This window comes from Lissotriton vulgaris, chromosome 3_1, assembly GCF_964263255.1.
Source record: "Lissotriton vulgaris chromosome 3_1, aLisVul1.2, whole genome shotgun sequence".
In the NCBI taxonomy this organism is placed as follows: domain Eukaryota; kingdom Metazoa; phylum Chordata; class Amphibia; order Caudata; family Salamandridae; genus Lissotriton; species Lissotriton vulgaris.
The window spans coordinates 2,070,872,621-2,070,897,567 of record NC_141689.1 but is presented as its reverse complement, the minus strand read 5'-3'; the positions used below and the strand labels follow the sequence as shown (position 1 = coordinate 2,070,897,567).

Here is a 24,947-nt window from a genome sequence, read left to right as displayed (position 1 = left end):
GGTTATCACAGGTTACACTGGACAAAGACAAAGTCACAAGGTCAGACAGACTGTGATGGAGTGATGGCCGTACACAGGGACCAAGTTAGGCAAACTGAACAAGAGTACCTTAAATCCTAGTTGCAGAGTGTTTAGAGATCCCGCGCAGAGCTTAGCTTGGATGAGGCGATACAAGCTCCAGCATCATTGTCGAGGACGCAATCAATGACAGGCTTGCAATGCGAAGCCCTGCTTCACAAATGCATCACATACAGCAGCCCTTCTGAGGAGGCAACAGGTTGTGATGCTGGGAGCATAAAGACCAACTTCCAGCTACAGCTAGTCATGTGAGCCAGTAACAGGCTGCAGACACCAAATGGTTAGGAAAAATGCCAACTTTCTAAAAGTGTCATTTTTAGAATTGTGACTTAAAATTCAACGTTTTCAATAAGAGGAGTTTAAATTACATTTCCATAGACAAAAAATTCGACCCACCTACCTGATCCCAATTGAATTATCACTGATTATATGTGATAAGGGAATCCAATGTAGATCTATGGGAGTGAAAGGCTTTTCAGTAGTGAAAAACAAATGTAAGAATCTTTCAGTGCCAGGACATCGAAAACTTGAAAGTACATGTCAAACCTTTTAGATACGCTACACCCTGCCTTCCTGGCTGTTTAGGGCCTACCCTAGGTGTGGCTGCTATAGATTAAAAAGGAAGGTTTGGGCCTGGCAAAGATTTATGTTGACAGGTCAGTTTAATACTTCATACATAGGTTGCAATGGCTTTACAGGGCTACTTAAGTGGTGGGCCAACTAGCCCACCAGGTACCTCCAGTATGCTCCAGGAGGCTGCGTTGTAGAGAGATGTTCAGAGGCCACACCCTTTTTACAACACTCTGCAACGTAGCCCGGTGGCGCTTACTGGAGGTACCTGGTGGGCTAGTTGGCCCCCAGGGACCCTCATTATTGACAATGAATTAATTCGCCAACTTAAACTGTGCCTTGGGCGTTTTTGCACACATGTGAACTCAGGCCCCGCCCCCTTCCTTCACCACTGTGCAAACGCACCCCATGGCGTGTTTTAAGTTGGAGGATTAAGTCCCTTTGAATCCTGAGGGTCCCTGGGGTCCAACTAGCCCACCAGGTACCTCCAGTTGCAGACAGGTGTACAAAGGGGCGTAGCCTGGAGCACCTCTCTGCAACGCAACCGTGTGGTGCTTACTGGAGGTACCTGGTGGGCTAGTTTGCTCCCAGGCAACCCCAGTATTGAAGGGGAATTAATTCCTCAATTTAAAATGAGCCACAGGGCACGTTGCAGAGTGTGTTTGTGAGAGGGCGGGGCCTAGTGCAGATCGTGTCTTTAAAAAAAAAAATGGAAAGGGGGCTGTGTGCCCCCCCTTCTTTTTACTTTTTTTGGGCCCTGGGGACCCCATCACCCAGGGCCTGACCCCCAAATGTAAATTGTAACAATTTTTTTACGGGAAGGGGGGACAATTCTGGGCCCCGGGGACCCCAGCCTCGGGGCATGACCAATTAATTTAATATCCTCAGCCACTTCAAGGCCCATGGGCCGGCCATTGTTTTTTTTTGTGTTATTGCGGGAGGGGGACCATATGGCCTCCCTCCCGGGCCACTGGTAGCCCCCAGGGACCCCATCCCCCAGGGCTGGCCCTCACCGTTGGGGACTGAGGGGGGTCCCCAATCCCCCAACGGTGGCACCACCTCCCCCCTCCTGCAGGAGCCGGCATTGCTTTTTCACATGGGGAGCTGCTAACATGCTGCTCCCCTTATGGAAAAGCAATCTGCTTTTATTCATTAAAGCAAGATCAGGTTTCCCTGCTCTTTCTTTCAATGAAGCAAAGCAGTTTGCAATGGAAGGGTGGGAGCCATGAGGCTCCCGCCCTGCCATTGCAAACAGCAGTGTCCCGGGGGTGGGCACCCCGGGACACTGCAGGTTCTGGCCCTGGGGGTTGGCGGTCCCCAGGGCCTGTACAAGGCTCCAGGAGGGGTGCAGTGCTGCCCCCCTCCCACATTTGTTCAAAGCCCGGGGGTGGTGGTCACCAGGGATTGGAGGGCCTCAGAGCCTCCACACACCTTATTTTAAGTAGCCCCGGGGGTGGTGGTCCCCGGGGCTGGGGGGGCCTGAGAGCCCCCCACCCAATTCAAGAAACCCCAGGGGTGGCGGTCCCCGGGGCTGCAGGGGGGACGCGAGTCCACCCGCCTATATTATGTTGCAGCCCCACGGGTGGTGGTCCCCAGGGCAGTGTGGGGGGATAGGGACCCCCCACACTTTTTTTTGATGATGCCCCCGGGGGCATATTAGCATATTTAGTGCGGGAGACCACGCTTCGATTTTTTTTTATCAGCAGGATGCGCGCAACCTGCCCGCATCCTCCCATTTAAAAAAAAAACATTTTTGGGGGGCCTTGGGGGTCCTTGTGGGACCCCCTGAGCAGGCCTAGCGCGTCAGGGTGTTTCTAGCCTGCCTCCTTTTCTCGTTTTGCGATTTTTTTTAATAGGTTTCTTGTGCCTCGGTTCTACCGAGGCACAAGATGACTGCCAACACTTCCTGATTTGGAGTGTTGACAGCCAAGTAAAATACAGCTCGTGCACGACAGGGTGCACTTCGGCTCCGCTTAGGGTACGCGGACCCTCCGAGGCCATAGATATATATATGCTTTTAACTGTCATTTTCTCAGGAACTACTGAACGGATTTACACCATTTAAGCAAAAGGCACAAGTCTGAACTAAGGACTACTCCTTTGCCAAATTTGGTACAACTCCGTTTAGCAGTTCGGGCTGTAGCTGCGGCTAAAGGCCCTATGGGAAACTACAAGGGGAAAACGCGTTTTGGGACCCCCCTTTTTTCTCAGCCCCTGCTTGACGAATCACTGTGAAACTTTCAGGATAGGAGCGGACCGGAGCTGGACAAAAGTTTTGAACATTTCGCGAAGATTTGTCAACCGGCGCCAATATATATATATATATATATATATATGTATATATATATATATATATATATATATATATATATATATATATATATATATATATATATATATATATATATATATATATATATATATATATATATATATATATATAAAAATATATATATATATATATTCACAGAAAAAACCATAGGTTATAGTGGATATATAGTTAGGAATTTGCATTTACAAAACCTTGAAAATTCAATGAAAAAACCATAGGTTATAGGCCATATATAGTTAGGAATTAGCATTTACAAAACCTTATTTTACTCGCATAAAACCATTGAAATTCCATATATAGTTAGCTAACTATAAGCGCTAACTATATATCGCGCACCCGCAATCCACTGCTGATGATGTCACATATTACATCATTCATGACATGGTCAGTGACATCACTGATGACATCACTGATCACAACATCCAGTGATTGTATGTGTCTGTAAAGTTTAAATATGTTTCACATATTGAAGAATGAGTGGATGTATAAGTGTCTGGATGAAGAATTTAGTAGGTGCATGACTGACTGTATGAGTGAGTGATTAAATGTGTCTCACTGAGTACATGGGTTAGTGACTAAACTGTCTTAATTCGTGCATCAGTATGTTTGTTGTTGTGTAAGCTGCTGCATGTGTTGATCAGTAGCTATAAGAGTGGCCATATGGGTTATTGATTGGTTGCCCAAATATTTGAATGGGAGGCTGAGTGTGTGTGTGGGTGGCTGGGAGGTGCGTGACTCTGTGCATAGATGTGTGAGCAGTTGATTCACTAGATGTATGGTTTCAAAAGTGCACGTGGAAACAGCTATATGGGCGGTTGACTGTGCATGGGTGTGTTGGTGAGTGAATGGATTTCTCATTGCTACATGTGCAAGTAAGTACGTATGTAAAACACAATACATGTGAGAGTTGAGATATATAAATAACTGAACATAAGAGCCAGTGAATGTGTGAGTGGCTGTATCGATCACTGTGAGCTTGTATCAGGGATTATATAAGAGAGTAAATATGTGTTATTATATGTTTGAATAAGTAAGATGTGTATAACTGTATAGTTGAGGAAATGGAGGTGTGATTGATTCTTTGCATGACTGACTAGGTGTGTGAGTAACTCCATGGATGAGTGACAGTCTGTGAGTGTCTGTTTATACTGAGTGTATGTAAGGTTATATTAGAGTCTGAAGAGGTTCATTGTATTATCACATGAGTGATGTGATCAGTGATGACAAATGAGATGTCATCAGTGATGTCATTTGAGTTGTCATCAGTGATGTCATTTGAGATGTCATCATTGATATCATTTGAGTTGTCATCAGTGATGTCATTTGAGATGTCATCAGTGATGTCATCAGTGATGTCACTGACCATGTCATGAATGATGTAATATGTGACATCATCAGCAGTGGATTGCGGGTGCGCGATATATAGTTAGCGCTTATAGTTAGCTAACTATATATGGAATTTCAATGGTTTTATGCGAGTAAAATAAGGTTTTGTAAATGCTAATTCCTAACTATATATGGCCTATAACCTATGGTTTTTTCATTGAATTTTCAAGGTTTTGTAAATGCAAATTCCTAACTATATATCCACTATAACCTATGGTTTTTTCTGTGAATTTCATTGGTTTTTTAATAGCAAATATGAAAAGCTTTAAAATGTCAAGTACGTGATAGATAAAAACATTTTCGTATTTATGCACGCTGATGTGCTTTGAACGCTGCCCCCCCCCTCCCCTCCGTTGTAATCCGTCGTACCTCCTTGTCTCTCCATTTGATTGATTGTTGTCCAAGCATTTACTGTTTTAGAATTGGTTCTCTTTGGATCATTCTCTATTTACAAACAAGCACAAAGTCGCAATACTCTGTTTAGTCTTTGCAGATAGTGAAAAATCGTGTAAAAAAAATAAAAGTAATCGAGCAAAATCAGTAGGCCACTAATTGGATCTCTTTTTGACCTCGCTAAAATAGAAATATTAGGAACAACCCTTCTTGAGAAATACGAAAATAGTGAGATGAACTGAGCTCCACACCATGAGGGCTGCAAGACAGCTCGGCTCCATCACCCATCCCGCACAAAATAATGACAAACCCTATGCAAATATTAAAAATATAGACAACACACCAGCAAAGAAACAGGGTAAAACATTTTATTAAAAAACTATTTACATAACGTTGGTTTATAAGATGATGTCAGTAGTGGACCGATGTGTGAATAGATCGAAAACAGCACAAGGCTCCAAGATCCGGATAGCAAGCTCCTGGATGTTGGGTGCCATAGTTTAGAGTTCTGAATTTCAGCCTTTTTCAATGCCTGTGCTTTGTTGAATCAAAATGGCGGCTTGACACAAAGCTGACTCAAGCGTTGCTACTGATGCTATGCAGACCAAAACTGGTTTTCAGTTTGTACATTTTTCTAGATTTTTCAATCCAAGTTTGGTTGACTTTGTAGAACGATGGCTTCAGATTTTCAACATACGGTGTGGTGGCGCTGACTGGGAGGGGGCGCTTCGCTCCTGCCCCCTCCCCAAGTAAGATTTTCATACGTGAAAGTACGTTAATGGTTTTGGTCCCTGAGATGCTTCGATGTCACTACCATTCTCAAATAGCATAAGTTCTAGATGTTGGGTGCCATAGTTAAGAGTTCTGAGCAGCGCTTGTAACACTGTCTGAAGCTTATTTCCACCTACTGCAGCTTCACTATTCTCAAAGTAAGTGAGTGTCGTTTGTGGACCTGACTGCATTAGAAAACAATGTAATATGTTACCTTCCTAAACAGCTTGACGGAGGCCCCTGAGGGACGCTGTGATGGCCATGGACTCGGAGAAGACGCTTGGCTCCGACACCCTCCCCAAGTCTTATAGCACTGGTGTAGCCTGAGATCGCCCCCGACATAGGCGGCCGGCTCCCGGGGTCCGGCGGTACTTTTTGCCTTTTGATGACTCTTCAATTCTGGACCTTGTCCCACAATCCGTTTGACCTGAAGACAAGCTGTAGTGGGGCGCCCCTTTATCGTTTTAGTTGCCATTCCGCCCGCTTTTGCTACACTGTGCCTCTTCCGCCATTCAGCTGTTTTCCGCCCGCTCTTGCGACTACAGCGTCTCGCTCACCATGTAGTTGAGATGCGCCCGCTCTTGCGGTGCAGCGATAGGCGGCTGCCACAGGACTCTCAAAATGGCGGCCGGCTCTTCGGTTTTGGGCCTGGTCCACTAAAATGGCCCTGGGACACCTTGGAACTCGGACGCTTGTCTGCTAGGGCTTGGGTCCCATTCTCGAAAAGCGTCCCCTCAGCCGTGAAGATTCTACAAAAGTCTTGGGGGCCTCCGACTCCCGCAGGCTTCTGGTGGGGAGCGGCTGCCATGATTGCTCGTGGAATGGCCACGACGGAGCTACGAGATGGTAGTGGTCTCATGCTGACGCCAGCTTTAGTCTGAAACATCCAGAAACACTGTAGACTACCAATTCGATCAGTTCCGGTAGCGCCCCAACATGACCCGGAAGAGAAGAACTTGCCCTCCCCTCTTTGACTGATGGTTCTTGTTGCCTGTCCCCTCTGTTGTCATTTAACAGAACTTTTTGGACTGCTGAAAGGGGTTGTGTTCTGAACGCTGGTTGGTGGAGACATTTAGACTATATTCTTGACCTACGTTGTCGCGTAATGCGTTTTATGACACGCCGCGTTAGCGCACCCGGAAGTGATCCGAGGCGCGGCGCGCAGCGCGTAACGTAAGCATAACAGGTCATGTGACTTGTTAATAAAACTTTTCATTGGTTCATTTTACTTTTGTTAATTTAATGATGAAAAGCTTGGTCTTATGACCTAAAAATTACGCTTTTTATTATTTTCGAACAATATTTTTTTTTCAAACATATGTTATAATATTCCAGGCTAATGTACTTTCCCGGAAAATTTACAACTGTCTTGCAAGTAAAATATATTCCTTTTTCGAGAAAAAGGGCGTTTCTTCCTTCCATGACGGAGCCGTTGAGTAAAAGAGATTCGGCCTGCTGTCTTAGTCGCCGATACGCCTGATTATCAGATTCTTATCGATCACTTTATGTTGCAGACATGAAAAACACAACTGCCCTTGACCATTTATCTTTACTGCGTTCCTACATATTATACCTTTTATCCGTCATGTAATTGGACTGCTTTATTTCACTTGCCTTTTACTGATTCGAAAACAGTCACTAAAAGTAAAAACTTTACAAATGAAAATACTACTACCGTGTTTTGTTTTAAAAACCTTTATTGTGAAAATGTCAGTATACAAATACGGGCCTATAACCACGTGGGCCGGCCACGGAGCAAACTCAAATCGTATATGATGAGGAGACATTTACACTGTAGAAGAACGTAACGAGCGGGCCATTAGGTGACAAGAACAAAGGTGTCTAACAGTTGCGGAATCGGTGGACGTACATTTTGTAATTAAAATACGACAGGGCCACTTACAATAACATTTTCTAGATATACATTTGCGGGCAAAGAGTTACGAGTCCCATTTATACCGGCGCCATTTTGGGCGAGGCCGGGCAGGTCCAAGATATAGTCAAAATGTCTCCACCAACCATCGGCCAGACCAGAACCCCTTTCGGCCCTTTATGTTACAAGATGGTGTCTTCTATTCAGAAAATATTGGTGGCAGCATTTTGAAAGGAAACAGAAACAGCCGTTCTCCTAGTGAGTTTCACATTGTTACATTTAGGAAGAATGTTGAAGAGTAGTATGTGGAAAATCTGAAGCCATTTTTCTACAAACTCTCAATCAGACTTGGATGGAAAAAAAAACCTGAAGAATGTACAAACTGAAAACCAATTTTTGTCTGTATAGCACCAACAGTAACGCTTGAGTCAGCTTTCTGTCAAGCCGCCATTTTCATTCAATCAATAGCGTCCCCCTGCACACATTCAGGGACCTGGTCGTGTCTTCAGATGAAACGCATTGTAGGAAAAGAAGCAGAAAGGAAAAGGAAAAATGTTCCGCCGGACCTAGTGAAGCTGCAGCAGGTGCAAATAAGCTTCAGACAGTCTTACAAGCACTGCTCAGAACTCTCAACTGAGGCACTCAACATCCAGGACTTGCCATTCGGATCTTGGCGCCTTGTATTTTTGTTTTGTTTTTGATGGAGGGGAAAGAACAAAAAACAGACATTGAAAAAGGCTCAACAGTGCAGGGCGCCTTGTGCTGGTTCCGACCTATTCACACATCGGTCCGCTACTGACATCACCTCATAAACCAACGGGGCACCCCACGCCGACTTTCGGCGCAGCATTGTAGGATGGCCACACCAGTGCGGCAATTTGCTGGACACCACCTCGGTGCCATCCAGATCTCGGCGCGTTCATTCATTCAATAGCGTCCCCCTGCACACATTCAGGGACCTGGTCGTGTCTTCAGAAGAAACGCATTGTAGGAAAAGAAGCACAAAGGAAAAGGCAACAAGTTCCGCCGGACCTAGTGAAGCTGCAGCAGGTGCAAATAAGCTTCAGACAGTTCTACAAGCACTTCTCAGAAATCTCAACTGAGGCACTCAACATCCAGGACTTGCCATTCGGATCTTGGCGCCTTGTGCTGGTTCCGACCTATTGACACATCAGTCCACTACTGACATCACCTCATAAGCCAACGGGGCACCCCACGCCGACTTCCGGCGCAGCATTGTAGGATGGCCACACCAGTGCAGCCACTTGCTGGACACCACCTCGGTGCCATCCGGATCTCAGCGCGTTCGAGTCACTGTGCCGGAAGAGTAACCGGAACTCAGCTGAACACGCCGTCTTTCGGCGCAGCATTGTAGGATGGCCACACCAGTACGGCAATTTGCTGGACACCACCTCGGCGCCATCCGGATCTCGGCGCGTTCGAGTCACTGTACCGCAACAGTGACCGCAATTCAGCTGGACACGCCGTCTTTCGGCGCAGCATTGTAGGATGGCCACACCACTGCGGCAATTTGCTGGACACCACCTCGGTGCCATCCGGATCTCGGCGCGTTGTGCTGCCTTCGGCCTATTCGCACATCGGTCCGCTACTGACGCCGCCTCACGTGCCAACGGATTTTCTACGCTTTTTGTAGCCCTATGTCGCATAACAGGTCATGTGACTTGTTTATAAAACTTTTCATTGGTTCATTTTACTTTTGGTTTCCTAAAGATGGAAGGCTTGGTCATATGACCTAAAAATAACACTTTTCATTGGTTTAGAACATTTTTTTTTCCCAAACGATGAAAGCCCCACCTTGTTTCTGGATCATTCAGACTGAAGCTGGCGTCAGCATGAGAGCACCACCATCTCGTGGCTCCGTCGTGGTCATTCCGCGAGCAATCATGGCAGCCGCTCCCCACCGGAAGCCTGCGGGAGTCGGGGGCCCCCAAGACTTTTATACAATCTTCACGGCTGAGGGGACGCTTTTCGAGAATGGAGCCCAAGCCCTAGCAGGCAAGCGTCCGACTTCCAAGGTGTCCCAGGGCCATTTCAGTGGACCAGGCCCAAAACCGAAGAGCCGTCCGCCATTTTGACAGCCATGTGGCAGCCGCCTATCGCTGCACTGCAAGAGTGGGAGCAACTCCACAACATGGTGAGCGAGACGCTGTGGCCGCAAGAGCGAGCGCAACTCAGCTAGATGGCCGCCACCTGGGGAGACCCGTTCACGCCGCCTCCCCCCCCCCCCCCCCCCCCGGGCCGCCGCACGCCAATTTTCGGAGCAGCATTGTAGGATACCAAAACCAGTGCGGCAGTTTACTGGACATCACCTGGGTGCCTGTCGTACATGTTGTGTCAGCCATGTGACACTGGACACAGACCGCTACTGACGAGGCCTCCCCCCGCACCACCCGGGACGCCCCACGCTGTTTTTCTGTGCTGCATTGTAGGATCCCTAAACCAGTGCGGCACCCAGGCGACATCACCTGGGTGCCGTCCAGAACTCTGCACGTTGTGCTGCCTTGGGACTATTCGCACAACAGACCGCTACTGACGAGGCCTCCCCCCGCCCCACCCGGGACGCCCCACGCCAATTTTCGGAGCAGCATTGTAGGATCCCTAAACCAGTGCGGCACCCAGGCGACATCACCTGGGTGCCGTCCAGAACTCTGCACGTTGTGCTGCCTTGGGACTATTCGCACAAAAGACAGCTTCTAACCATTGTTGCTTTTTGTGTTAATAAATGTTTAAATGTTTTTAGTTTTTGTTCTGTTCATTATCGTTAAAAGTTAATAAAGTTTTATAACCTTAATTTGTTGGAGTGTTATCTATTTTTTGAAAAACGGGTGAATGGGGCCTTGAATCGGGTTATTGTCATGTGTGGGCTTTGGAAGTGTGCTGCTGCAGGATCGGACATTTCAAACTCAAATGCACGTTCTTTTTCTTACCTTTCCGAAGCATGGAGCGCAATAGCAAGCAGAGAAAGAGTGATGCACGTGTTGAACACTACCTGACCTGGCAAGTTGCTGGCAGTGCCCCCCCGCCCGCTCCTGAAAGAGGGCACACACACACCGCCGCCCCGAGTACTTCACAAATCTTTAAAAGACCATGCGCTTGTTCATGAGGCTTAAATGGTTTATCACCTCTTCTAGAACCCCTACATCGACCCTCTGACGTTTCATGGAAAAATTACCATGTAACACAATACCAAGCCCTGTCAGCTGAAACCCCCAAGGAATCGTGGGGCATATTATCAAGGGGGTTTATCTCCGCTTTTTTGGCTTTAAAAACCATGAAAGCGGAGATAAAATTATTTCCCTATTATCAAGCTGTCGCTAACACCAGTTAGTGACACCTAAAAGGAGATAGCGACCATCTTGGGCCCGGCTTTGCATGTCAGTGATACTTATCACTAATGACATGCAAAGTGGCGTGCCAAGATGTTAGCGACTGGAAACAGTCCCTAACATCGCTACCTTCTATTACCAACTTTTGGAGATATTCGCGCTAAGCGCGAATATCTCCAAAATCTAACACCTGCCCTGAGCAGTTCTTAGCCATGTTATCCAATGGGAGGTGGATAACATGGCTAAGAGCATTAGGTCGATAATACATGAATATCGCTGACTTTTCTGCGATAATAGCAAGGTTTATCTGCGATAAAAATCGCCGATGTGCGGCGATAATTTTTGTCTCTAAACAAGTTATAGACAAAAATTATCGCTAGTTGTTAGTAATATGCCCCCGGGTTTTTGCTTGCAGAAATCGGGAGGCGGGAGACTAGCACTGAAATCAGTACTCACACGCCTGAATCAGGAGGATTGCCATGTCTGAATTCTCTACAGCTGGGGCCATAAACTACATCCGCAGGGGTAGGTGATAGCCTGGGACCAGCCTGGCATCTAAAATGGCTGCCGTGCACGACAAAATTGTGGCATTCGAAAAAAGGCAAGATGGAGCAGCCGCTGGAAGAGATATATCAACATATATCAGCCTCCTCAGCCACCCTCAGGAAACATAGGGGATTAGGATATGTCTCCCGCACCCCCTTATACCTAGTACTTTAATTAACGAAGCACAAAATGGCGAATTCCCGTTTCGCTACCAGTTTGCGGCCCAGTTCGCGGCCCGTGAAGCGCTTCTACCGTGAAAAATCATTTTTTTTTTATTTTCCCCACGGGACCCTTTAATAACCCCAACAACATTCCTAGGGGGTCAAGAGAGGGATACCTTGCCCCCTTTCATTAAATTCCCCCTTAGTTTTTCACCTTTTCTTCTCTCTCGATCCTACCGAGAGACAAGATGGCGGCCGCTCCGGACTGTCACACAGCAAAAAAAAAAAAAAAGCTCACGCACAGCCGCTGGAAGAGATGTATCAACATATATCAGCCTCCTCACCCACCCTCAGGAAACATAGGGGATTAGGATACGTCTCCCGTACCCACTTATAACTAGTAATTTAATTTACGAAGCACAAAATGGCGAATTCCCGTTTCGCTACCAGTTTGCGGCCCAGTTCGCGGCCCGTGAAGCGCTTCTACCGTGAAAAATCATTTTTTTTTTCTTTTCCCCACGGGTCCCTTTAATAACCCCAACAGCATTCCTAGGGGGTCAAAAGGAGGATACCTTGCCCCCTTTCATTAAATTCACCCTTCGTTTTTCACCTCTTCTTCTCTCTCGATCCTACCGAGAGACAAGATGGCGGCCGCTCCGGACTGTTTAGAATGTTGACAGACACCGGAGAGCCAATCAGCTTTCTGCGCGCAAAGTTCCGATAAGCGAAAAGTAAGCGGACCGGATCGCTGCCCAGAGCGCTGTTACAGATATATATCTTGATTTAAACGTTAATTTCTCAAAAACTACTGGAGCACATATATTGAGACCTAGCAAAGGCACATCGGGCTAACAGTCCCTACAATTTTGCCAAGTTTCGTGCAAATCCATTCAGCCGTTCGAGCTAAAAGTGAGTCCAACCGCCCTATGGAAAACTCAATGCAAAAAACGCGTTTTGGGACCCCCCTTTTTTCTCAGCCCCCCCTTGACGAAACCCCACCAAATTTTCAGGAGCTGCTCAGAAACAAAATGTGCCATTTTCCTGAAAATTTCAGCCGATTCCATCCACAAACGCCAAAGTTATTAGACATAGAATTTTCAAAAGTCCCATAGGGAATTAATCCTAACTATATATACCTACTGGCGATAGCCAGTAGGTAATAAATATATATATATATATATATATATATATATATATATATATATATATATATATATATATATATATAAATATATATATATATATATATATATATATATATATATATATATATATATATATATATATATATATATATTTCAGTGGTAGGTAGGCCACCACTTCCAGTCGATATTCATTCCCACAGACCTTCGGCTTCTCTTTCCAATATGCCCTTTCTTCCTATAGATTCCTCTGACCCTAAGAACTGGGATCAGCTCTGGATATTCAAGATGAAACAGATTCCTCTCCTTTGGTAACTATAATCTCTGGATGTACGTCAGTACAACGCGATCTTTTAGATCGCAGTACTTTACAACGCTGCCATTACAACGCAAGTCGTTACAACGATTTGCGTTGGTGTGCGCGGATTGAAGATTATTATAATTTTATATTCCAACACCAGCCCACGTAACAGTAGGGAAGGTGTTGGAATATAAAATTACAATATTCCTTATCCAACAGCGCCATCCAGCGCAAGCCGTAGTAACGACTTGCGTTGCAATGGCATCGTTTTAAAGATACTGCGGTGTAAACACCACATTGTAAACAATGTTTCCCATAATCTCTTGGTGTTGGCCCCTCATCATAGCCATCAAAAAACCCATAGTGTCCCTTCCATTGTTTGCTTATAGTTCTGTCTTTTCTGTAAGAAGCTATCCCAAGAAGCACCGTCCTTTTGTTTTCAAGTATTCCAAAATGGAATTTCATTTCAGCTAATCTGTTAGGCTATATAGGTGTGCCTCTAAACTGTGTTAACCTCTCCACTCACAACTCTTTGCATTGTTCATATTTGGGTGGTTCTTCCAGTACTAACTCTCATATTGTTTCTTCATTTTGCAGATGGTGCGTTCCCCTACACCATTGAGTCAAATAAGTCACATTGTCTTTAGGCATTGCAATAATTATGAAGGCCATTCAGAAATTTTAACAGTTCTCTGGGTCAGGGAGAAATCTAATGGCAAGTCACAGCAAGGCATTCCTCCGTAAGAAAAGTGTTACTGCAACCAGGTAAGGCATAATTTAGCAACACTAAAAAGTCAATATTATTATATTTGCACAAACAAAGAATTCAAGTTCAAATGAATTCGATTTTTGCCAATTAGTAAAATATCGAAAGAGTGATATTTCGTCTTACTTTCTAGCGATTGATGTAATAATAGTTTTATAAACCGAGGCAATCACCGATTCTGCCATCTTAAGTAATTACAGCATATCGGTGTCTGTGCAATGACTGAAACATGCCAGTTGGGGTAACTGTCATGTTTCCTGTCTTACAAATATTCAATCTACAGTTGTTTATTTATTGTCATATGTGACTTATAGATGCCAGACGTGTTTAGTTTTACAAATGAACACTGCAGCCTTGTCTGCAGTTTCAAAGGCCTGCTTCGTAGCCATGGTGCCATGCTTGTAATAATACCATTTGAGTGGCGAAATACTCATTTTCATATAAGGAGTTTACATTTTTGCCACGCCTTTCTTTATCAACATTTCTACATTAAACCAAAGTTTTAAATGGTACACTTCAACAGATGAATAGAGCTTGGCACATAATGAGGTGAACGATAAAGGAAAACAAAAGGCTACTGGTCACGCAAGTATTCTTTCATTCAGTGTCTTCTGTATTTGTTAAAACAAGTTAATACAAATTAAATTAGCATTAGTAATTAAAGGCAACAAAAATAATTAATTGCAGCTCTTAAAATTCAGGAAAACACATCATTGTTGTTTTAATAGCAGTTTGAAAAACACATGAATGCAATATAACCTGGGGTTGTTCATTCTGTGTTAGATTTGCGAAAAATAAACAATTTGGCTTTCTTGCTTCTAATTTGCATTATTTTCTTCTCTATGGATCAGGTGCTACTCTTAGATACAAAAGTAGGTTTAATACACTGAGTTCAAAACAATGTTTTTTTCTGTTTTTATGATTGTTGTCAGACCTGGCATCCTTGGTGCGGTTTCCCCTGTATTTTTGCCTTGGCCTCCTGTGTGTTTACTGTGTGTTGGACTTTGTTTTTGCTAGCCTAGATGCTTTGGGCACTTTGCACTGCTCTTCAGTGCCAAAGTGCAAGTGCTCCCCCTGTAAACTGTGGTCGTGGATTAGTGTTTCAATATTTGGCTTATTTGGTTTACTGTTAAGTCTCTTATATAGTGCACTGTGTGTGCCAGGGCCTGTAAACCAAATGCTGCTAGTGGGCTTGCAGCACAGAGTGTGCAACCCACAAAAGCAGCCTTTGCAGTGCCTGTATGCAGTCTAGTATTGCCATGGCGCCCTGTCAAGAGCACCCACTTGCCAGGCCCTCACCTTCCTCTTTCTTACATGTGAGTCACTCCTAGGGTTACGCCCAAGGTACCCCTTTGGGTAGGGTGCAGTGTATGTGAAAGGTAGGATAGGCCCTGATGTGTGTAGCATGTCCTGATAGTGAAATACGGCCAATTCATTTTCACTATTAAAAGGCTATCTGTCCGATAGGATTGAATGGGGAGTATAACTGCCCTTGGGAATGAGATGGGAAAATGTGGTTTAGTATGCCTAAACTCAGAATATAAAGATGCATCTTTTAGTAAGGATGATTTTTATATTCTGGGTTTGAAAATAACACTTTTAGAAACTAGGTATTTTCTTGCTTATCCATCCTTTGTGCCTCTGCTGATTTGTGTATAGACTGTCTGACTTTGGAGTGACAGGGAATGGGGATGTGCATTCTGTTCAGACAGCCACTTGGAGGGGTGGGGGTGAGGTGTGTCCTACCTTAAAAGGGTTAGTCAGGGCTGGAATGAATAGACCTGGGAAGCATTTAGAGTAGGGGGAGGAGATTTATTTCACACCTGAATGGGACTGGTCTGCCTTGGAAAAGGCTGTCTCCACCTCCTGCAGGACAGTTGCACCAGGGAGAACAGAACAGATTTTGGCAGGGCAAAGACACTCTCTGCCTCCAGAGAACAAAGGATTTTGTACTATAAAAAATGGGGCCCAGACCCCAGACTTTTAGATCACTTTTGGACTTCAAGAGGAACCTCTGCCAAGGTGAATGACAGGAAGAAACTGAAGGAGGACCACTGCTCCTTTGCTGTATGCTGTCTGGGGTTGGCCTGCAGTAGCTGTTTTTACCAAGGAGAGGAGTGTGTGTATCCTGCTTGGGATAGTCTCTCCAAGGGCTTGGAAGGAGAGCTTTCCCCCAGTTCAAGAAGTCTCAGGAACCGCAATGGTTGCCCGACCGACTTGTACCATCGGGGTCAGCCAAAACAAGAACAATTCTATTGATGCTTTAGCTGGCCCGAACCGACAACGTCGGCTGGAACTGTTAGACTCTGTCTTTTTCAGCATTCGGGTAGCCCCTAACGGACCTACAGATTCAGAAGAAATTAAAGGTTATCTTGCAAAGTAACTATTTTTACAGTATTGTATGTTGGATTTTTTTGTCATATTATGTCATGTTGGTTTCGATAAAGTTTTGGTTATTCTTCTAAACTTGTTTGGTGTCCATTTTTTAGTGTTTTCACTGTGTTACTGTATGCTGGCACAAATGCTTTACACACTGCCTCTGAGATAAGCCTGTCTGCTCGTGCCAAACTACTCCAGGGGTGAACAACCGTGAGTTGTTGCTGAGGCTGAAGGGAAGGGTGGAGGAGAATTGCATTTGTATAACACCGGACAAGAACATGCTGATTGGATCTATCTCTTGCCCAGCATGCTTCTCATGCCCACCTGCAATTTTATGTACACCTATCAGGGCACTCATCAGGTCCGGATACATTAGGGGGGATAGGGAGGAGAATACAATCAACTGTATACTCATCAATGCCAGGTCCCTGGTCAAACACAGCACTCCTCTCAAATTGCTTCTGCTCAGAACTCAGCCAAAAAACTCCTTCAGGTGGTTAATACACTATCTATTCCACAATCTAGTGAACCCACCGATATATCCCAAGAGTTATGCAACTGCTTGGCTGTTTTTTTCACCACTAAGGTCACTAAGATTTATACAGCATTCCCCATTCCTCCCCTCCCTAATGAACTAATCCCTTCCCCTCCCCAAAAACCCACCTCCCCTTCATTGCTCCATTTTGACATGGCCAGCGCTGATCAGATCAGCAACCTTATTTCATCCACTAGATCAGGGTCTCCATTAGACCCTTGTCCTCCTTCTATTCTCAAGCTAATACCAGATGTAATTGCCCCCACCCCTTTTGGAAATCTGTAACACCATTTTCAGCTCTGGGACTTTCCCCCCAGCCTGGAAACAAGCAGTGATCAAGCCATTATTGAAGAAACCAACCTTGGACCCCACTGCCTCCATTAATTATAGCCCTATAGCATGTCTCCCTTTTCCTGCTAAGATAATTGAAAAACTACTCAATAGGCAGTTATCTGACTACATTGAGAGTAACCACTTACTAGACGATACTCAGTTTGGCTTCAGACAGGGCCACGAGACAGAGACGGCCTTGATTAAAGCAACGGACGAAATTAGGGCAATTATGGATCAGGGCGGATCAGCGGTACGTATATTGCTGGACCTATCCGCGGCTTTTGACACGGTCGATCACTCTATTCTGATCTACAGTTTCGCATCTCTTGGCATTAATCATCTTGCAAATGACCTCCTGGCATCTTTTCTTTTGGACCGTACGCAAACTGTCAAACTGGGTTCCTACTACTCTCCCATCTTTGGGCTTCCCTGTGGGGTGCCGCAGGGTTCCTCGCTAAGTCCCACGTTATTCAACATCTACGTCTTGGACTTGGCGAGGGTAATCAAATCATATGGACTGAGCTTAACCACCTACGCTGACGATACCCAGCTGGTCCTAGCAGTTCACAAAGATGGAGCAGAATTAGCTTCCAGATTCCAAGAGGCGATGCTAGCCACCAGCTTATGGGTGACCAATAACTGTTTAAAGTTAAACTCGGAGAAAACCGAGGTCATGACGTTTGGAAATCCATCTCCCGTCTGGTCGTCCATCTGGTGGCCCGAAGATTTGGGCCTTCCACCTCAACCTGTCCCAAAGGTTAGGAACCTGGGAGTGATGGTTGATGACAAACTCCTTTACAACCACCACGTTAACAATGTGGTATCCTCCTCCTTTTATCTTTTAAAGAAAATCAAAAAATTGATTCCCTATCTTCCATCTTCGTCGAGTAAAACCCTTGTCACGTCCTTGATTTTTACGAAAATTGACTACTGCAACGCACTCCTTCGTAATGCCCAAGAGAAAGTGCTGAATAAACTTCAGTCTGTTCAGAATGATGCAGCGAGGGTGTTACTCCGGATTCCCAAATTTAAATCAACTACGAATGCCATTCGCCATCTTCATTGGCTTAGGGTACGAAACCGGATCAAGTTTAAGGCCCTTTGTATCGCCTATAGGGCCATTCATAACTCAGGGCCTCAGTTTCTTGTGGACGCCTTTCGCATTTACACCCCCACTAGAACTCTTCGCTCTTCTACGGCCCTTCGTCTCCCTGTCACTCGAACAAAAACATCATCTTGGGGAGACAGACGTTTTCTTGTGGCCACCGCAAAATTATGGAACTCTCTTCCCATTTCCATCAGAAGTTGTCCCACTCTCCTAATCTTTAGGAAACAACTAAAGACCTGGTTATTTAATCAGTAGCGTCCTCTTGTTTTTTAGGCTGGTATGGTCTTATGCGCCGAGACACCCTAGGGTAGTTGTGCTCAATACAAATTTCCCAAACATAAACATAAACAGAGTGCGCAGAACTGATTCAGGACAAAAATGCCAAAACTGCATTTATTACGGAGACCTGGACAGATGCGGCATCAGGACCGGATCTAGTTAATGCAATGCCTGCAGGCCACCTTAGCCGCGTTCTGGATAGAACCGGTAAAAGAGGGGGTGGGCTTGCTATCATCTATCATGCCTCTATCCAGGGATCATTCCAGGAGGTGTCCTCACAAACGTGTGAGGCGCTGGGATTTAAGCTTTCAATATCAAATCACCAAACCTTCCATGGCTGCCTCTTGTATAGACCACCTGGGTCCAAGTCGCAGTTCCACGAAATTGTGGGCACCTTCCTGGAAGAGGCCCTGTGTACCAAATCCTTTACCGCTCTAGGAGATTTAAATTTCCATTTAGAAGGGGGCTCAGACCCGGACACTTTAGCTCTGCTCGAAGCAATGCAGGGGGCAGGACTGACTCAGGTGGTAAGAGGAGCCACACATACAGTAGGGCACACATTGGATGGCATCTTCACAAACAATCTGCATCTACATTTCATTTATACAGAGTCCATGGCCTCGTCAGATCACTTAGTGGTGTTTTTTAACATCTAAACACCCCAATTGGTCAGGGTCAGGCAGGATAGGAAGCCATCAAAGCTGTATAGACCCTGGAAAGAGCTTGATGGAAGGGCATTGGAGGATCGGCTTACATCCTCTATGTTTACTTTGCCTGCAGATGTAAATGAAGCTGCAGAGAAGTACACAGAGTGGATAGATCGAGCATGTACTATTTTAGCGCAGCCGAAACGCTGCTGCCCCACTCGCACAATACCTTCTGCTCCCTGGTTCACCCATGAGTTACGAGATCATAAGGTGATCTGTAAAAAACTAGAGCGCATTTGGCGTACAGATTACCTTCAGGCAGATAAAATCAAGCTCAACGCCAGTCAAAAGATCTACAAAGAAATGATCAGGAAGGCCAAAAGCACATATTTTACTGACCTGATTGAGGGAGCTAAGAACTCTACTAGAGAACTCTTTGATACCGTCACCTGTTTGGTCACTCCCAAGTCAGTAACTGTTCCCCCAATTTTGGAACTTTGTGAGTCCCTTGCCAAGTTCTTTTTAAACAAAGTAGAACTGATTTTCTCGGCATTGGAACATCAAATGGGGTCGACTCTTCTTGAAGGGACATATAGGACCACTTTGGCCAATCCACACGAGGCGAAACTCTCTGGGTTCCGTCCTGTGAACTCGGAAGAGATAAAAAAACTGATCCAGGCAACTAAATCAGGCTCACCTCAAGATCCCTGTCCAGCCTCAGTTGCACAGTTGGCAGCTATCCCCACATCGTGTACTCTTGCGGATCTATTCAACCAGATGCTTGACATCGGAGAATATCCAACATGCTGGAAACGAGTGTCGATTGCCCCTCTGCTTAAAAAAAACGACACTCGATATCTCAGACCCCAATAGCTACCGGCCCATAGCTAGGCTACCATTGCAGCTAAACTTCCTCCCAGAGCTTGGACATCGCCCAACAAGGGTTTAGGGAAGGCCACAGCACCGAGACTGCCCTGATCAAATCCACGGAAGAGATTAGGAAGGCACTAGATGCAGGAGGACGGGCAGCCCTAGTACTCCTCAATCTTTCTGCGGCCTTCGACACGGTCCATCATCGTATCTTGGTGGACTGTTTAGAAGGCTGTGGAATCCAGGGGACTGCCCTGAGCATATTGAAATCCTTCCTTGCCGATAGGGTTCAGGTGGTGGCCCTGGGAGATTTTGAATCTAGACCTTTCAAACTACCCGGGAGGGTCCCACAGGGCTCCTCCCTAAGCCCCACCCTTTTTAATATTTATGTTTCCTCCCTTGCCCCGGTGATTCGGTCATTTGGATTTGAATTAACATCTTACGCAGATGATACACAGATTGTGGTATCTCTGCTGCCAGGGAGAGAAGAAGGAATAGCGGCTAGGTTCCAGGACTGCATGACTGCAGTGAGCTCTTGGATGGCAGGGAACTGCCTTAAATTGAACTCCTCTAAAACCGAGGTTCTTCTCTTCGGCACTGATGTTAGTTTCTGGAGCCCCAAATGGTGGCCCCATGATATGGGATCTCCACCCATCCCGGCAACGAAGGTAAAGAACCTGGGAGTTCTTATTGACAGCCAACTATCTTTCAAACCCCAAGTTAACGCATTAACTTCCTCCATCTATTGGATCATGAAAACCATTAGGAAAGTTCTCCCCTTCCTTTCAGACAGTAACAGCAAAACGGTGGTGACAGCACTTGTGCTGTCCCGCCTTGATTACTGCAACAGTCTTCTCCTGCAAGCCCAGCAGGGGCTGCTCAATAAACTGCAGATGCTGCAAAATGCAGCTGCTCGATTAATTACTGGCCTGCCCAAGTTTGCACCGGTGGCACAGGAATTGAGAAAGATGCATTGGCTCCCGGTGCGAAAGCGGATAATGTTTAAATCATTGTGTATGGTGTACAAGGCTGGGAATGGACTAGGACCATCCTTTCTGCAACAGCACTTTCAACTGTACATGCCAGGCAGACAGTTAAGGTCAAGTATGTCAACAGAGAATTCCCCTTTGGGTAAATATAAGAGTAAACCACAGTTTTATACCAAACATACATACATATACACAATCAGGAGCAATAAATGATTAACATGAATCAGACATACAAAAGACCTCGTACATTTTATTCAGATAATAAAAACAAATTAAAAAACAGTACATTGTCAAAATAAGGATTACTTATAAAATGTGGGACATTGCATAGGGAAAATGATTCCAATTAAAAACGTGGAAAGAGCCACCAGAATTTTGATAATTTTGGATTAAGTTACTCCAGGTTTGAGAATTCCACAATTTTGTAGGAGTTTCTTATCCTTAGTAGCCTAGTGCTCCTCCACTGATAAAGCATGCTATCTTTTGTATGTCTGATTCATGTTAATCATTTATTGCTCCTGATTGTGTATATGTATGTATGTTTGGTATAAAACTGTGGTTTACTCTTATATTTACCCAAAGGGGGATTCTCTGTTGACATACTTGTCTTTTGGTACCCTACTCCTTTGGGTCTCTGGGTCCCTCTCTGTTTTTACAGACAGTTAAGGTCAGCCAACAAAGGGCTAGTCAAGACTTTTCGGATTAGAAAAGTACGATGGGGAGGCCGCAGCTTCATCTCTGGAGCCTCCACCATTTGGAATACACTGCCCCTGGCTTTGAAACAAAGTACTAACCTGATGGCCTTCAGTAAAAATATTAAAACCTGGCTTTTTGGCCTTTGAAACCGATAAACATCTTAGGGGAGATATCATATCATTTCAGCGCCAGGACACCGCTCGGTAACAGCGCGCTTTATAAATGGTTTAAATAAATAACATTTTAGGTGTGTATCTCCCCTAACCCTGACCGGAAAGAAGGGTCCCTACATGGCCAAAGGTGCAAACCCTTGCCAACTATAGACCCCAATTTCTAACAATTGTTGAAAACTGTGCAGTTCCTCTGAAGACTGCATGTCTCACATCAGCAGAAATTGGACATTTCAGTTCAATTTGAATGTACATTAAAATATATACATTATTAATAAAATGATTTTCCTTTTTTCATTCTCTCAAGCTCACTGCCTAAAGTCCTCATTTATTGAGTATCCTGCAATGTCGAGATGAAGCATTCAGCTTTTGATTGGTCATAAAAGGGAGCAATGTCTTCATTCAGACCTTGAAAGAAGTAAACTGTTTCAACATAAGAGCATCATCTTACATAATAATAATTTCCTGATGGTAGATATCTTGCAAATGATTAGTTAAATTAGGTAAAAGCACCCTGAGAAGAAAGAAAATGCTTATGGGGCCCATTAGAGTTTAGCGATCCTCCTGTCAGGCCAAACTTAAAGTTCCATCACGCTACTTATAGTCAGGGGAAATTTTGCGGCTCTGCCATCGGAAATCTTTGGCCAGATTGCCTATTTACCAAAGGGCAGTCATTTTATAATAAGGGTTACCCCATGAAGGGTAACCACCTGGGACTGCCATGAGAGCTTTGGCAGCGGTAGGCAGAAAAATCACTATGTACCCCCACACTCATGGAAAAAGCTCTTTGTAGGTACAAGCATTTTATTTTTATTTTTCAAGAATAAACTACTAATTTGGGAAAGCAGTCTTCAAATTCATTTTTTTAATCTTTAATGAGCAAGTGCATCACATATGATGCCCATTGGGGAAAGTTTTTCTGCCTTCAAAGGCACAACTGCAGCTCTGCTAAAGGCCGGAAGATCCCAACCTACCTGATGGGAATTTCTAAATATGGAGGGTGGTCCCTAATCAATGATGCAAAAGGCTCCCCTAATGTGGTGGGCTGCCCATTCTACTCTTATTTAGGACCTAAGTGTCTTTAGAAGGGAAGGTTGCTAGGAAGCCATTTAGTTTTATCTCCAATATCTAGGGGCATATTTACAAGCCCCATTCCCCACCGCATGTTTCCCATATTTACAAGGTGGTGCTTAGCCACTTAATGCAGCTTAACTCCACCTTGAATATATGCCCTTTTCTGCTGCGGTCATCTGCTGCAAAGGGGAGGGCACTGGGTATTGCAGTGGGTGTTCCTCCACAACACCCCTTGCTTTTTGACACTGCCCCAGATTTAAAAGCCTGAGGCAGCACCAAAAACTAAAACCAGGAAATGCCAGGCCTTAGAATGCCGATACGAGGAGACATTATTAATTTCTCCTTGTTTTTTTCTTTTTCTATGTGTGCTGCATTCTGCAGCAAACATAGAAAGAGCAAATCGCCAATATTGATTATTTATGTGCAGGAAGGTGTCCGTTCTTGCACATATAAACAATCTCCCCTGCAGCGCAGGCACCCTAGCAGCATGGAGGCAGGGTGCCTGTGCTGGCGCAAGGGAGCTCTTTTCGCACCAGCGCCAGAGTAACACAGGGGGGTACCGTATTCTTGTGAATATGACACATCCCTGCATTTAAAAAAACGTCAAAGTGCAACGTTGCCTAAGGTAGCATAGCGATTTTGTAAATATACCCCCTAGTGTGCTTTCTATATCCTGTAATAGCATGCATACTCTAAAAACAACATGGTAAAGCAGTAACATATTGGAATAATCCAGCAATGGCCCAAGTGAACACGACCTATTACAGAAAGCTAAGATATGTTACAGCTTGAATACCTTATTTTTTCCACATGTCACTATCACATCATATAACTGAAAGAACTTAATCGCAACCAACGCATCAATTTACTGAAATATTAATCATACCCCTAATCTTACAAGTGTAGGTAAAATACTATATTTGCAAATTTTCAGCCACTTGTTATATTTGTGCATGCATTTGGTTGTACGAATGAAGAATAATATACATTTCTTTTTAATTACCAATTTGCATTTTCATACCTGGTGTGATATTCTGTGCCTTATTGAATTCCAACATAGGCCCTTTCTTTAGTTCTAGCATTAGCCGCTTCATAGAGAGGATGTATTTGATATTTTACACAAAATTCTGTTTTTATATATTTTATTGTGTGTTTATGGATTTTGAGTGTGTCTTAATCCAAATGAAGCAGTGTTACAACTAGGTATTTGACTTGGACATCTGGATAGAATTGACGTCCGCCACTGTTTTAAGCGTTGTAAGGGAAAACGAAACAGCTAAAATTTTCCTTTTCTGGACATAGAACAGAGAGTTATGACACCAGAAGTATCCCAAAAGGCTGCATTTGAATTGCCACATTAATGGGGGACAGAAGAGACAGACATTACATCACACTAGAAAGGGAGTACAATTGCCCTCATTCAGGCAATATAAGGTAAACAGAATGGAGGCCTAAATTTTAAGCAATACATTTTCGGCAAATAAAATAAATGAAAGGCATCACAGAATTAGAAATATAGCTAATACATACCATATAACCCTCCGACAATTAGTGATCGACCAGCAATGCAAGTCTCTAAGACGAATTCTCCCCAGTTATTTTTCTACCATTTGTTTTCGACATCCTGTTAGGGAAACAACAATAAATCCATTATGTACTTGCAAGTGAGCAATTAGGTGTTACTTTCTTATAAATCCTACCACACCCTACGCTTATTAGAATCAATACATTTTGAGGCTTCATACAAATGCTTTCACATTTCGACAGCGTTGATTTTGAAGACCCTACAACCTTTTTTTAACACATTTATTGCCATGTATATACAATACATGAAAGAAAAGACCCGTCCGTATACATGAAACATCAATAAGAGCTAGGCAGTTCATTGGAAATCAAGAATGATACAAACAGCTTTTACCCATGCAGGTTCAATGGAAGTAACTCCCCATGCGGGAGAAGGATAACAACATAGCATTCTTGTAACGGACGCAGAACTGTGCAGACGAACACGAATGTACTCATGGTACCATTCCCTTGTCTGCAATAAACTTGAAAAACAAAATACAACCAAACCGTTGCAGGGATCGCTCCATCTAGCTTATCCAATAGAAGTCAGAGTGTGAGAAATGGAGAGAGCAGATGGCCATGCAGCAGCCAATGGGGAGAGTCCCCGACTGTGGGAACAATAGGCAGCACTCCAA

General features: G+C 44.5%; 1 long non-coding RNA gene across 1 annotated transcript in view; it reads right to left on the bottom strand.

Moving 5' to 3' along the window:
* Window positions 1-24,371, bottom strand: part of LOC147728815 (uncharacterized) — a 926,808-nt gene extending 902,437 nt beyond the window's left edge. Inside the window, exon 1 of the long non-coding RNA XR_015309578.1 lies at window positions 24,277-24,371. This is a non-coding gene — a long non-coding RNA (uncharacterized LOC147728815). The remainder of the gene's footprint in view (window positions 1-24,276) is intronic.
* Window positions 24,372-24,947: the final 576 nt, after the last annotated feature.